Below are 15469 nucleotides of genomic sequence, written 5' to 3'. Positions count from 1 at the left end.
CAGAGCAATATAGTAAGCAGCATGAACTTAAATGCTGAAGGGCTATCAGAGACCTGAATGCGTCAAATACACGTGAATGTCTCGGAGGATGCATCTTTTCTCCGTGTAATGTATCCCCATGATGCTCCCCTTTTAATATTTTTGTTCTGTCAGACTATATAATGGCTAGACATGGTTAAACATGTTAGAAGCCAGTGAGATTATTTAGAGTCAGTCCTTCTGGGACTGACTGCAAACAAACCGATATTACATTGAATGTGTACCTAACCACCAGCGATTGTTCAGCAAATAAACAATGAAATTATTTTTACGGTGCATACATGACACTAGTCAAAGCTTTCTCTAACTCTTAGTTGAACAATAATAATCATAATAATAATAATGACAATAATAATGATAATAATAATAATCAAACTAATAATAATAATAATGATAATAATCACTCTTACTTCAGCATGTGTGATTTTGTTCAACGTACAACAGCTTCAGTAGGCAAATTTTACGAGTGGAGAAATGTGCTTCGATTCGCAAAAATGAGTCGACATAATCTATTTTCATATTTTTGGTGGAAATGGACATGCCGAGAGAATTACACTAATGTTAATAAAAGCCAAATGATAGCAATGGCGGCAGAACTACGAATATGAGAACTTAGTACCTGAGTGAAAGAAACATGTCTCACTTGGAATAAACTGGTACAATGAAAGCAATTTGTGAGTGGTATAAAACTGCAGGAAAACAAAATCTATTCACTCATGACGGAAACACTAACTTGCAGCTATGTTATTTGACCTGGATCATTTAATTGTTGTTGCTGGTTGCCGACAATCCCGCACGCTGTTAACTGTAAAAGAGCACAGTTCTGTAAAATGAAACCGTCAATAAATAAATCAGTCCCTCGTCTGGAAAAATTAGAAAATTATTAACATTTTTTGTAACATTCGTTGTTAGAACTTTCCGAATAATTTATTATTTAAATCTTTATTGATATATTTAGTCAATGAGTCGGTTTTATAGTTCTTCCATTTGTTGTGCTTGCTTTGGTTGATCTAGTCTCTGTGTTAGGAAAAGGATTCTCCCTACAGTGCCACTCCTACCGATAGGGATATTATTTCACATTGTTGGGGATGCAGTTTGGTACTCGGTTTGAACTCTAAGCAAGGCGAACTTTCGTCGCGAAAAGTCTGATAGAAACTTATATTGAAATACATAATACCTGATATAGCAAATTTCAATCCCTCATATAAATATATATACATAAAGTGTTACATTTTAGATATACAAATTACATATATAATGACCATATTCTTTCAAACTTACAAATTTCATACAATTCGTGAATATCGTACTTTAGAATATAATGTAAATAATTAAATATCCAATTATTAACAATAACAAAAATGGTTAAGATTTTATATACTTCAGAGTGACACCAAAATTGGAGCAGTTGCGAATTATTAAATGTTTGACTTTAATGCCAAAATGTTATGTCCTGTAGCGTTAAAGGTAATTTGTTTCCAAGTTAATAATTACTGAGCACGGTGTTGGTAGCGAAATCGATTTTCGAATAAATCAATACTACGATTACACATACATATGATTTTTAAAAAATATAATTTAACTTCAAATACATAATGTATTATATCATTAATAGTACATAATAAAAGGAATGCAAACGTTTCAGTGATGAGCCTAACTTATATTTCAGCTTTAGAAAAATTACAAGGTTTGTTTTCCTGAGGTTTAGGAAAACTTCTGAACCATAATATTATATCTTCATTTTTCAAATATGATCACCTACCTGTGCAATTTTAACCTTCCTGATACATGTTCTTTGGATTTACACGCGTCACGACAGAAAAATTTGCTGTCATAGCAATTTCTGTGAAGTGTATGTAGTTCACTGATAAGGTCAGCAGAAACTAATTTACTGATTAAGCAATCCTTGTATCAATGTTACTGAATACCGAATTCGATAACTTAGAATATAGGGAGACATTTATAATGCACCTGAGTAATTCAAAGGCTTATTAACCAAATTCTTTATGAAAATAATAACCATTTAAATTTACAGGAATAAAAACAAATTTCTCTAAATATTCAACCATGAGATCTGCATTGTTGTTTGGTCTGTCTTTCTTGTTGTTGTTGTTGTTGTTGTGGGGTTTAGCGCCAGTTTTCAGCACATGATAGGCTATGCATGGCTGCCAGTATTAATGGTGGAGGAAGAACCTGGGAAAACCCCGGGAAGAACCACCGACCCACGAGAAGCTACTGGCAAGTTGTCTCACATACCCATATTGACCTGTCTTTGTTGTTCTAGTGGTATTATTTGTTGTTTTTCCCCAATGTTTGTCCTGGTTTATTACTGTTTTTCCTTTGTTTTGGTATTGCTTTCTTCTTATTGATTTAGTGTGTTTTTGGGGGGAGGTGACTCTATAAAAGAGTGTACTTGTTTATATTTGTCTGCTAAGACAACTATATTATTCCGCTTTTCTGATGGTAAGTAATATGATTTTCATCCATCTGTGGCATGTTCTTTCGATTGTTCATTTTGTTGGGAGAGCAGTCACCACTTATACCTGGTTTCCTTTAATTTTCATGATTCCATGGTGGAGCAGAGCTAGTCAGTCTTAAAATAAGTTACATCCTCCTACCCTCATCTTTCTTTTCTTGTGAGCCTAAAACAAATCCTCGAGCTGCAGGTGCGCCTATGATTTATCCAGGTCAAGTAGGCCTTTTTATCTCTGCATGTTCATAATTTAGAATTGACTCCCTGGTGTTCATTGAGCTATCAGTCCTCCTCCCCCACGCACATACACATTGGTTTTGACTTCGATTTTCAATATTGAAATATACATTAATCTTTTCCATCCATGTTGTAGTCATACTGCTACAGACATAAATGATCAACAAATGCGATATAATGAATGTCAGAGAAGAAAAGACAACGAGTTCAAAGAAATATAAAATGTATGAAAAACAGTTTTATTTGAATTTATTCCAAGCACTGTTCCGTGGCCGTCGGGATTTATGTAACTTGCTTTCTGAACTTTGTCCGTAAGAAAAGTTTGCTAATTCTGCTAACACCTTTATATGGAACAATGCGAATCTACTATGAATGAAAATAAATATTTTTGATATATTTTTCATTCACTTGATCCAACGGATTTTGTTTTTACTTCTTTGTTAGTATACTTAATTTCCCCTATAATTAATGACATTTCATACATAATATTGCTATAAATGTTCAGAATAATATGTGCAAGGTCTTATTTAAATGTTCAGAATAATCAATGAGAAAAAAACACGGAAGCGATTCAGTTTTTCTTTAAAATCAAAACGCTGTGAAAACTACGGAACTCTGAGACATTTTGTGCGATTGCTTCTCTTTTTTATGTCATTGTATAGGATGTTCTCGATAAAATGGTACGTTAATATTGATGCTACGTATTACAAAAAGCTAATGTCGCCTAGTTTGGTCTTCTTCTGATAGAATATGCCTAATTAAGACCTTGCACATACATAATTATTCTACTCAGTCACATTATCCTGACACCAAGCCGACAAGTTCTAACACTAACCTCTTAATGCTGAGCGCCGAGCGAAACAGCAGCTTGAACTATAATATACCAATTAGGCCACCGTAGCGTTCGAGTTTTGGAGTAATTTAAAGAGAAAACAAAATAACCGAAATATTTTTCATTTTTATTTCATGTTAGAATTTTGTATTGTATATCTTGACTACATTCCTGTTCCCTATTGCAATAAAAGCTAAAGTTATATTTTGGATTAGCTCAAATTAATTTCTTTAGCACAGAAGTAGCCATTTCAATCAGCTGACTGATATAGGCAGCGAGCTGTTCCCCCAATTACCACATATAAATAAATTTTAGTACATAGTACATGAAAGTAGCACAGACGCTTGCCCTCATATTGTTCATTATACCTGTCGCATATGCTCACAGCTACACCTTATGTTAGTGTCACTTTCAGAAGTAGATAATAACTGCAGAGCGGAACCATAGTGGTTCTTCTGAAAAAAGACTATCCATATATAATACTTTCATGGCTTAGTTGCCACATTGCTTGTTTATAAGACATTACATATGTTATAAACTAGTTTTTGAATATGGCCGGGGTCGGGAATATACATTATAATGTATCTGTGATTTAAGCGTCAAGATCGGAGTTGGTCTTTTAAATATTTTCCAAATCGTGACAGGAAAATGCGTTTCTATGGAAAGGTGCAATCAGTGTATAATTTACCCGCCATTTCACCGAAGAGAGAGAGAGAGAGAGGAAACCTGCTCGTTTTAGAATAGTGTTTTATTGTTGTTGTTAATATTCATATAGCTTCAGATAAAAGTTCTGAAAAGTAAAGTTTGCAAAATATTAAAATTATCTCTAATTACCTTTGGAATTTGAGTATTTGGAGATCTTTTCGAGTAATAAATCAACAATGACCTGTATTTATCTCCGCCGCAGCTTTTATAAATCATAGATTTACCTCGCAGGCCTTTCTTGCAGCCCAAATACGGCTTTGGTCCGGTAGATCCATTTCTGATAAATCTACTGTGCCGTCCGCAATATTCATCAAAACACAATTTTTCACACATTTCGACGGATCCTTCATGGAGCCATTTGCATTTTGACGTCATATATAATACAATTAAATATAGAATTTTAATTATAATACAATTAAAGATATATTTTAACTATTTTATTTATGTAACTCAACGATACAGAAATTTATTTAGTCGTCCTCAGTTAACTCCGCATGGATTCATAACGATAAATTTGCATGATCCACGAACACGATATCGAATCGGTCTTGACAAAATATTTTAAATTAATTCTTCATGTACAGCAGCAGGCGTGGCCATGTCCTAGTGATGTCTCATATATATGCTGAGGCAAATTTAATACCCTAAGGAAGCCTTTTATTTGGGAGATAGAGGCTTTTACAAATGATTTTTTCGTAGGAGCCTTCGTTCGAAGAAATAAACTTGGTCTGTTCGCCCTCCCTGCTGCTACCATGGTATGAACCACTAGAAAATAAATACCATGGTAAACTGGTATACCACACACTTCTAATGCACCATATATATATATATAGATACTTTGCACTGAAAGACATTATTATTATATAATAGTTTATAACATACTTTCACCTTATGAGAAGGAATAGGTTAACACGTTTTTTGAATGTAATTGTGTAATATAGATAACAAAGTGGTGCTAGATTTGATAGCTTTATCTGAGTTAACAGACAACAAGATACATGTATTACTTCTGTACCAGTGATAGAGGTTCTGGAATTGTCCCCTACACTGTTACGATTCTTTGTTACAAATTTTAGAAACTTATATTGAATACATTATTATACCACTTTCTGTTATTCTATGAATACATGTTTTTGCTACCAAACTATGTGTTGTTCTTTACACTTAATTACAGCGTAATAGCAGGATATGGTATCACTGCCAAATTCCAACTGTTATCATGGGTATTCTCTATATACAATGATGCCTGAGAGAGTTTTCCTTAGTTTCCATTAAAAACAAAACGAAAAATATTTGCCTGTTGGCAGAATTGTTTTTCTGTTGTTTAAGATTGACTTTCTCATACTGTTTTAGGTCTAAATGATTTTTAACAACTAGATGTGTACAAAGTCATTTAGTTCTTTAAAATGCCATATAATTATTGTTAGTGCCTCTCATTAAATGACTAATCATTATTTGAATTTAACTGAGTTTAAATATTGCTAAGTCTGATTAGTACTCATAGTTTTACCTCCCTATTTATCTCATTTGAGGGGAAGGTGGGGAACCATGTATGCTTCATATATCCTTAACCTTTTTAAGTATCTTCATGAAATATGGTATGCCTTAATATCTTGACTAAAAAGTGTGTCTTATAAGAAAATGGCTTTCTGTCAGTCTTTTAAACATCATTCCCATCTGTATGAGAATACCCTCTGTCGACATTTTAAATATCATTCCGATCTATATGAGAATACCCTGTCAGCATTTTAAACATTGCTCCCATCTATATGAGAATACCCTCTGTCAGCATTTTAAACATCGTTCCCATCTTTATGAGAATACCCTGTCAGCATTTTAAACATCATTCCTATCTATATAAGGATACCCTCTGTCAACATTATAAACATCGTTCATATCTATATAAAGATACCCTATGTCAACATTTTAAACATCGTTCCCATCTATATGAGAATACCCTCTGTCAGCATTTTAAACATAGTTCCCATCTATATGAGAATACCCAGTCAGCATTTTAAACATCATTCCCATCTTTATGATGATACCCTCTGTCAACATTTTAAACATAGTTCCCATCTATATGAGAATACCCTCTATCATTATTAAAATGCATCATTCCTATCTATAAAAGATTGGGCTCTCATTATTTTGAGAATCATTCCTAACTATATAAAAATGGCCTCTGGCAGTATTTTAAACTAAATAAGAATGATTTACGTCAGCATTTTAAGCATCATTTCCATCTATATAAGAATGGGTTTTGTCAGAATTTTAATTTCAAGGTACATCTCTTGTACTTTTGCTTTTAAAATCAACTCTCTATGTTATTCTTTCCTTGAAATTCAATATTGAAAATGTGATAGCAAGGTCCTCACTGCCACATTCTGATTGATAATGCTATTTCCTATCGACATTGTTGGATGAGGGAACAGTTTGCAGTAAGCAATAAAGGACCAACATGTGAATCTTTTCGCAGAAATGAATGTTTTGCTTTAGCATGATTTGAAAGCACCCTGCTTTAAAATAAGATGATTTTGAAACATTTAGATGTGTTCAGTTTGGTTTCCCAGAGATGTAAAATTATTATTACCTCTCTTTGTTTATGACAGAAAATAGATTTGATGTCTTGTAAGGATACCATCTCGTTTAGATAGTAATCTTGCAGCTGAGAAGGTTCAGAGTAATTGTGTTGTTCTTATTTTCTTAATTTTCATCTTTGTTTGATAGAAAGAGGAGGTTGTTACCTTAATTTATTCCGTTTTTGTTCCATAAATTTCCATTAGAGTAGACAAATTTCACATAATACAGTGCTAACAGCTTTTATAGTGTTTGTTTCAGGTCATATTCATATATTATCTGAATGGACAAGGTTGTTGAATTTTATTGTAATTTAATTGATTAAATATAGTTTGAGTAATGCATAGTGCATCCTTATCTGGCCTCTTGTAGGGTCCCTATTCATCTACTAGGGTTTCTCGGCCCAGCAGTGCTGGATTAAGGGACGTAAATTTAGTACATACGCATGGAGGGGGTGGGGGTTAACCCAAATGCATACCTTTGCATATGGGGGTGGGATCTACTAGTAATGCACGTATGCATTGGAAACGGGGGGGGGGGGAGACCTCGATAATAATTTGTCTAATATGCAACCTGTTCAAATGGGTTCAGTCTGCGTTTGAATTTTAGCAGACACTAGCTTTGATGCAGCCAGACATTCAACGTCGGTGGACTATCTGTTTAATTAAACACGTTAATATTATCATTCCTTGATCGCTTCTGCGTAGATTAAATATAGGCAGTTCTATATAATTCGGGGTGGGGGTGCGTCAAGCGTACATACGCGGTGGGGGGGGTGTCAAAAAAGTATGCATGTGTACAGGGAGGGGGCGGGGTCAAGCTTTGCCAGACTTTTGCGTACGTACTAAATGGATGGTCCCTTACCAGATTGTTAGAGTAGGCACCAGCCTATGGGCCTCACGCCATTTAAGGGCCCCGCGACAATAATGATTTAATACCTTTTTAGTAACATAAAATGTTCATTTGTTTAATAACATTAATAATTAAGCGATGATTAATGGTACGCTTTTCTGCCTGAATTTCCTTGTGGTTCAGGACCTTGTGTGCAATGCTGTCACGATCCAAGTTCCAGAGCATGGCAAATATACTAGTGACCGTGCCATCTCTGGAGGTAGTACATATCTTATGTTTAAGAGTTTTGCAACTTGTTTAGACTCAGGTCAGCTGACAGGTCTGTGAACAGATCCTAGAACAAAAATAAAATAGTTGTGAAAACACAACTGTCATTGTTGACTAAGAGAGAATGACCTTTTGTCAAATCTGTGAAGTGAAAACCTCAGTAAACGAAGAACATCTCAAAACCTAAATTTGGTTTGGTTCTCAGAGGTTTTCGGTGTTGAGAGGTTTCACTGTATAAACCGTTCCGTTGGCCTAGTGGTTAGAGCATCTGCCTCGGATGCGGGAGGTCGTGGGTTCGATCCCCGGCCGAGTCATACCAAAGACTTACAAAAATGGTACTAACAGCTGCCTCGCTTGGCGCTCAGCATTAAGAGGTTAGTGTTAGGACTGGTCGGCCTGCTGTCAGGATAATGTGACTGGGTGGGACATCATGCTACATGTCTGCGGTATGATGCCCCAGTGTTAGACATTACTATAAACTGCCACATTGTAGACATCGTAGCGACATGACTGAACATTTGTTAAAGCTACGTTAAAAATCCAAATCACACACACACACACTTCACTGTATAAGCTATACAAAACCAGAGCAATATAGTAAGCAGCATGAACTTAAATGCTGAAGGGCTATCAGAGACCTGAATGCGTCAAATACACGTGAATGTCTCGGAGGATGCATCTTTTCTCCGTGTAATGTATCCCCATGATGCTCCCCTTTTAATATTTTTGTTCTGTCAGACTATATAATGGCTAGACATGGTTAAACATGTTAGAAGCCAGTGAGATTATTTAGAGTCAGTCCTTCTGGGACTGACTGCAAACAAACCGATATTACATTGAATGTGTACCTAACCACCAGCGATTGTTCAGCAAATAAACAATGAAATTATTTTTACGGTGCATACATGACACTAGTCAAAGCTTTCTCTAACTCTTAGTTGAACAATAATAATCATAATAATAATAATGACAATAATAATGATAATAATAATAATCAAACTAATAATAATAATAATGATAATAATCACTCTTACTTCAGCATGTGTGATTTTGTTCAACGTACAACAGCTTCAGTAGGCAAATTTTACGAGTGGAGAAATGTGCTTCGATTCGCAAAAATGAGTCGACATAATCTATTTTCATATTTTTGGTGGAAATGGACATGCCGAGAGAATTACACTAATGTTAATAAAAGCCAAATGATAGCAATGGCGGCAGAACTACGAATATGAGAACTTAGTACCTGAGTGAAAGAAACATGTCTCACTTGGAATAAACTGGTACAATGAAAGCAATTTGTGAGTGGTATAAAACTGCAGGAAAACAAAATCTATTCACTCATGACGGAAACACTAACTTGCAGCTATGTTATTTGACCTGGATCATTTAATTGTTGTTGCTGGTTGCCGACAATCCCGCACGCTGTTAACTGTAAAAGAGCACAGTTCTGTAAAATGAAACCGTCAATAAATAAATCAGTCCCTCGTCTGGAAAAATTAGAAAATTATTAACATTTTTTGTAACATTCGTTGTTAGAACTTTCCGAATAATTTATTATTTAAATCTTTATTGATATATTTAGTCAATGAGTCGGTTTTATAGTTCTTCCATTTGTTGTGCTTGCTTTGGTTGATCTAGTCTCTGTGTTAGGAAAAGGATTCTCCCTACAGTGCCACTCCTACCGATAGGGATATTATTTCACATTGTTGGGGATGCAGTTTGGTACTCGGTTTGAACTCTAAGCAAGGCGAACTTTCGTCGCGAAAAGTCTGATAGAAACTTATATTGAAATACATAATACCTGATATAGCAAATTTCAATCCCTCATATAAATATATATACATAAAGTGTTACATTTTAGATATACAAATTACATATATAATGACCATATTCTTTCAAACTTACAAATTTCATACAATTCGTGAATATCGTACTTTAGAATATAATGTAAATAATTAAATATCCAATTATTAACAATAACAAAAATGGTTAAGATTTTATATACTTCAGAGTGACACCAAAATTGGAGCAGTTGCGAATTATTAAATGTTTGACTTTAATGCCAAAATGTTATGTCCTGTAGCGTTAAAGGTAATTTGTTTCCAAGTTAATAATTACTGAGCACGGTGTTGGTAGCGAAATCGATTTTCGAATAAATCAATACTACGATTACACATACATATGATTTTTAAAAAATATAATTTAACTTCAAATACATAATGTATTATATCATTAATAGTACATAATAAAAGGAATGCAAACGTTTCAGTGATGAGCCTAACTTATATTTCAGCTTTAGAAAAATTACAAGGTTTGTTTTCCTGAGGTTTAGGAAAACTTCTGAACCATAATATTATATCTTCATTTTTCAAATATGATCACCTACCTGTGCAATTTTAACCTTCCTGATACATGTTCTTTGGATTTACACGCGTCACGACAGAAAAATTTGCTGTCATAGCAATTTCTGTGAAGTGTATGTAGTTCACTGATAAGGTCAGCAGAAACTAATTTACTGATTAAGCAATCCTTGTATCAATGTTACTGAATACCGAATTCGATAACTTAGAATATAGGGAGACATTTATAATGCACCTGAGTAATTCAAAGGCTTATTAACCAAATTCTTTATGAAAATAATAACCATTTAAATTTACAGGAATAAAAACAAATTTCTCTAAATATTCAACCATGAGATCTGCATTGTTGTTTGGTCTGTCTTTCTTGTTGTTGTTGTTGTTGTTGTGGGGTTTAGCGCCAGTTTTCAGCACATGATAGGCTATGCATGGCTGCCAGTATTAATGGTGGAGGAAGAACCTGGGAAAACCCCGGGAAGAACCACCGACCCACGAGAAGCTACTGGCAAGTTGTCTCACATACCCATATTGACCTGTCTTTGTTGTTCTAGTGGTATTATTTGTTGTTTTTCCCCAATGTTTGTCCTGGTTTATTACTGTTTTTCCTTTGTTTTGGTATTGCTTTCTTCTTATTGATTTAGTGTGTTTTTGGGGGGAGGTGACTCTATAAAAGAGTGTACTTGTTTATATTTGTCTGCTAAGACAACTATATTATTCCGCTTTTCTGATGGTAAGTAATATGATTTTCATCCATCTGTGGCATGTTCTTTCGATTGTTCATTTTGTTGGGAGAGCAGTCACCACTTATACCTGGTTTCCTTTAATTTTCATGATTCCATGGTGGAGCAGAGCTAGTCAGTCTTAAAATAAGTTACATCCTCCTACCCTCATCTTTCTTTTCTTGTGAGCCTAAAACAAATCCTCGAGCTGCAGGTGCGCCTATGATTTATCCAGGTCAAGTAGGCCTTTTTATCTCTGCATGTTCATAATTTAGAATTGACTCCCTGGTGTTCATTGAGCTATCAGTCCTCCTCCCCCACGCACATACACATTGGTTTTGACTTCGATTTTCAATATTGAAATATACATTAATCTTTTCCATCCATGTTGTAGTCATACTGCTACAGACATAAATGATCAACAAATGCGATATAATGAATGTCAGAGAAGAAAAGACAACGAGTTCAAAGAAATATAAAATGTATGAAAAACAGTTTTATTTGAATTTATTCCAAGCACTGTTCCGTGGCCGTCGGGATTTATGTAACTTGCTTTCTGAACTTTGTCCGTAAGAAAAGTTTGCTAATTCTGCTAACACCTTTATATGGAACAATGCGAATCTACTATGAATGAAAATAAATATTTTTGATATATTTTTCATTCACTTGATCCAACGGATTTTGTTTTTACTTCTTTGTTAGTATACTTAATTTCCCCTATAATTAATGACATTTCATACATAATATTGCTATAAATGTTCAGAATAATATGTGCAAGGTCTTATTTAAATGTTCAGAATAATCAATGAGAAAAAAACACGGAAGCGATTCAGTTTTTCTTTAAAATCAAAACGCTGTGAAAACTACGGAACTCTGAGACATTTTGTGCGATTGCTTCTCTTTTTTATGTCATTGTATAGGATGTTCTCGATAAAATGGTACGTTAATATTGATGCTACGTATTACAAAAAGCTAATGTCGCCTAGTTTGGTCTTCTTCTGATAGAATATGCCTAATTAAGACCTTGCACATACATAATTATTCTACTCAGTCACATTATCCTGACACCAAGCCGACAAGTTCTAACACTAACCTCTTAATGCTGAGCGCCGAGCGAAACAGCAGCTTGAACTATAATATACCAATTAGGCCACCGTAGCGTTCGAGTTTTGGAGTAATTTAAAGAGAAAACAAAATAACCGAAATATTTTTCATTTTTATTTCATGTTAGAATTTTGTATTGTATATCTTGACTACATTCCTGTTCCCTATTGCAATAAAAGCTAAAGTTATATTTTGGATTAGCTCAAATTAATTTCTTTAGCACAGAAGTAGCCATTTCAATCAGCTGACTGATATAGGCAGCGAGCTGTTCCCCCAATTACCACATATAAATAAATTTTAGTACATAGTACATGAAAGTAGCACAGACGCTTGCCCTCATATTGTTCATTATACCTGTCGCATATGCTCACAGCTACACCTTATGTTAGTGTCACTTTCAGAAGTAGATAATAACTGCAGAGCGGAACCATAGTGGTTCTTCTGAAAAAAGACTATCCATATATAATACTTTCATGGCTTAGTTGCCACATTGCTTGTTTATAAGACATTACATATGTTATAAACTAGTTTTTGAATATGGCCGGGGTCGGGAATATACATTATAATGTATCTGTGATTTAAGCGTCAAGATCGGAGTTGGTCTTTTAAATATTTTCCAAATCGTGACAGGAAAATGCGTTTCTATGGAAAGGTGCAATCAGTGTATAATTTACCCGCCATTTCACCGAAGAGAGAGAGAGAGAGAGGAAACCTGCTCGTTTTAGAATAGTGTTTTATTGTTGTTGTTAATATTCATATAGCTTCAGATAAAAGTTCTGAAAAGTAAAGTTTGCAAAATATTAAAATTATCTCTAATTACCTTTGGAATTTGAGTATTTGGAGATCTTTTCGAGTAATAAATCAACAATGACCTGTATTTATCTCCGCCGCAGCTTTTATAAATCATAGATTTACCTCGCAGGCCTTTCTTGCAGCCCAAATACGGCTTTGGTCCGGTAGATCCATTTCTGATAAATCTACTGTGCCGTCCGCAATATTCATCAAAACACAATTTTTCACACATTTCGACGGATCCTTCATGGAGCCATTTGCATTTTGACGTCATATATAATACAATTAAATATAGAATTTTAATTATAATACAATTAAAGATATATTTTAACTATTTTATTTATGTAACTCAACGATACAGAAATTTATTTAGTCGTCCTCAGTTAACTCCGCATGGATTCATAACGATAAATTTGCATGATCCACGAACACGATATCGAATCGGTCTTGACAAAATATTTTTAAATTAATTCTTCATGTACAGCAGCAGGCGTGGCCATGTCCTAGTGATGTCTCATATATATGCTGAGGCAAATTTAATACCCTAAGGAAGCCTTTTATTTGGGAGATAGAGGCTTTTACAAATGATTTTTTCGTAGGAGCCTTCGTTCGAAGAATAAACTTGGTCTGTTCGCCCTCCTGCTGCTACCATGGTATGAACCACTAGAAAATAAATACCATGGTAAACTGGTATACCACACACTTCTAATGCCCATATATATATATATAGATACTTTGCACTGAAGACATTATTATTATATAATAGTTTATAACATACTTTCACCTTATGAGAAGGAATAGGTTAACACGTTTTTTGAATGTAATTGTGTAATATAGATAACAAAGTGGTGCTAGATTTGATAGCTTTATCTGAGTTAACAGACAACAAGATACATGTATTACTTCTGTACCAGTGATAGAGGTTCTGGAATTGTCCCCTACACTGTTACGATTCTTTGTTACAAATTTTAGAAACTTATATTGAATACATTATTATACCACTTTCTGTTATTCTATGAATACATGTTTTTGCTACCAAACTATGTGTTGTTCTTTACACTTAATTACAGCGTAATAGCAGGATATGGTATCACTGCCAAATTCCAACTGTTATCATGGGTATTCTCTATATACAATGATGCCTGAGAGAGTTTTCCTTAGTTTCCATTAAAAACAAAACGAAAAATATTTGCCTGTTGGCAGAATTGTTTTTCTGTTGTTTAAGATTGACTTTCTCATACTGTTTTAGGTCTAAATGATTTTTAACAACTAGATGTGTACAAAGTCATTTAGTTCTTTAAAATGCCATATAATTATTGTTAGTGCCTCTCATTAATGACTAATCATTATTTGAATTTAACTGAGTTTAAATATTGCTAAGTCTGATTAGTACTCATAGTTTTACCTCCCTATTTATCTCATTTGAGGGGAAGGTGGGGAACCATGTATGCTTCATATATCCTTAACCTTTTTAAGTATCTTCATGAAATATGGTATGCCTTAATATCTTGACTAAAAAGTGTGTCTTATAAGAAAATGGCTTTCTGTCAGTCTTTTAAACATCATTCCCATCTGTATGAGAATACCCTCTGTCGACATTTTAAATATCATTCCGATCTATATGAGAATACCCTGTCAGCATTTTAAACATTGCTCCCATCTATATGAGAATACCCTCTGTCAGCATTTTAAACATCGTTCCCATCTTTATGAGAATACCCTGTCAGCATTTTAAACATCATTCCTATCTATATAAGGATACCCTCTGTCAACATTATAAACATCGTTCATATCTATATAAAGATACCCTATTTCAACATTTTAAACATCGTTCCCATCTATATGAGAATACCCTCTGTCAGCATTTTAAACATAGTTCCCATCTATATGAGAATACCCAGTCAGCATTTTAAACATCATTCCCATCTTTATGATGATACCCTCTGTCAACATTTTAAACATAGTTCCCATCTATATGAGAATACCCTCTATCATTATTAAAATGCATCATTCCTATCTATAAAAGATTGGGCTCTCATTATTTTGAGAATCATTCCTAACTATATAAAAATGGCCTCTGGCAGTATTTTAAACTAAATAAGAATGATTTACGTCAGCATTTTAAGCATCATTTCCATCTATATAAGATGGGTTTTGTCAGAATTTTAATTTCAAGGTACATCTCTTGTACTTTTGCTTTTAAAATCAACTCTCTATGTTATTCTTTCCTTGAAATTCAATATTGAAAATGTGATAGCAAGGTCCTCACTGCCACATTCTGATTGATAATGCTATTTCCTATCGACATTGTTGGATGAGGGAACAGTTTGCAGTAAGCCAATAAAGGACCAACATGTGAATCTTTTCGCAGAAATGAATGTTTTGCTTTAGCATGATTTGAAAGCACCCCTGCTTTAAAATAAGATGATTTTGAAACATTTAGATGTGTTCAGTTTGGTTTCCCAGAGATGTAAAATTATTATTACCTCTCTTTGTTTATGACAGAAAATAGATA

The sequence above is a fragment of the Sinohyriopsis cumingii genome, chromosome 6 (genome assembly GCF_028554795.1).
Source record: "Sinohyriopsis cumingii isolate HCF-2022 chromosome 6, ASM2855479v2, whole genome shotgun sequence".
Lineage (NCBI taxonomy): Eukaryota > Metazoa > Mollusca > Bivalvia > Unionida > Unionidae > Sinohyriopsis > Sinohyriopsis cumingii.
Note: the sequence above shows the minus strand (reverse complement) of the source record.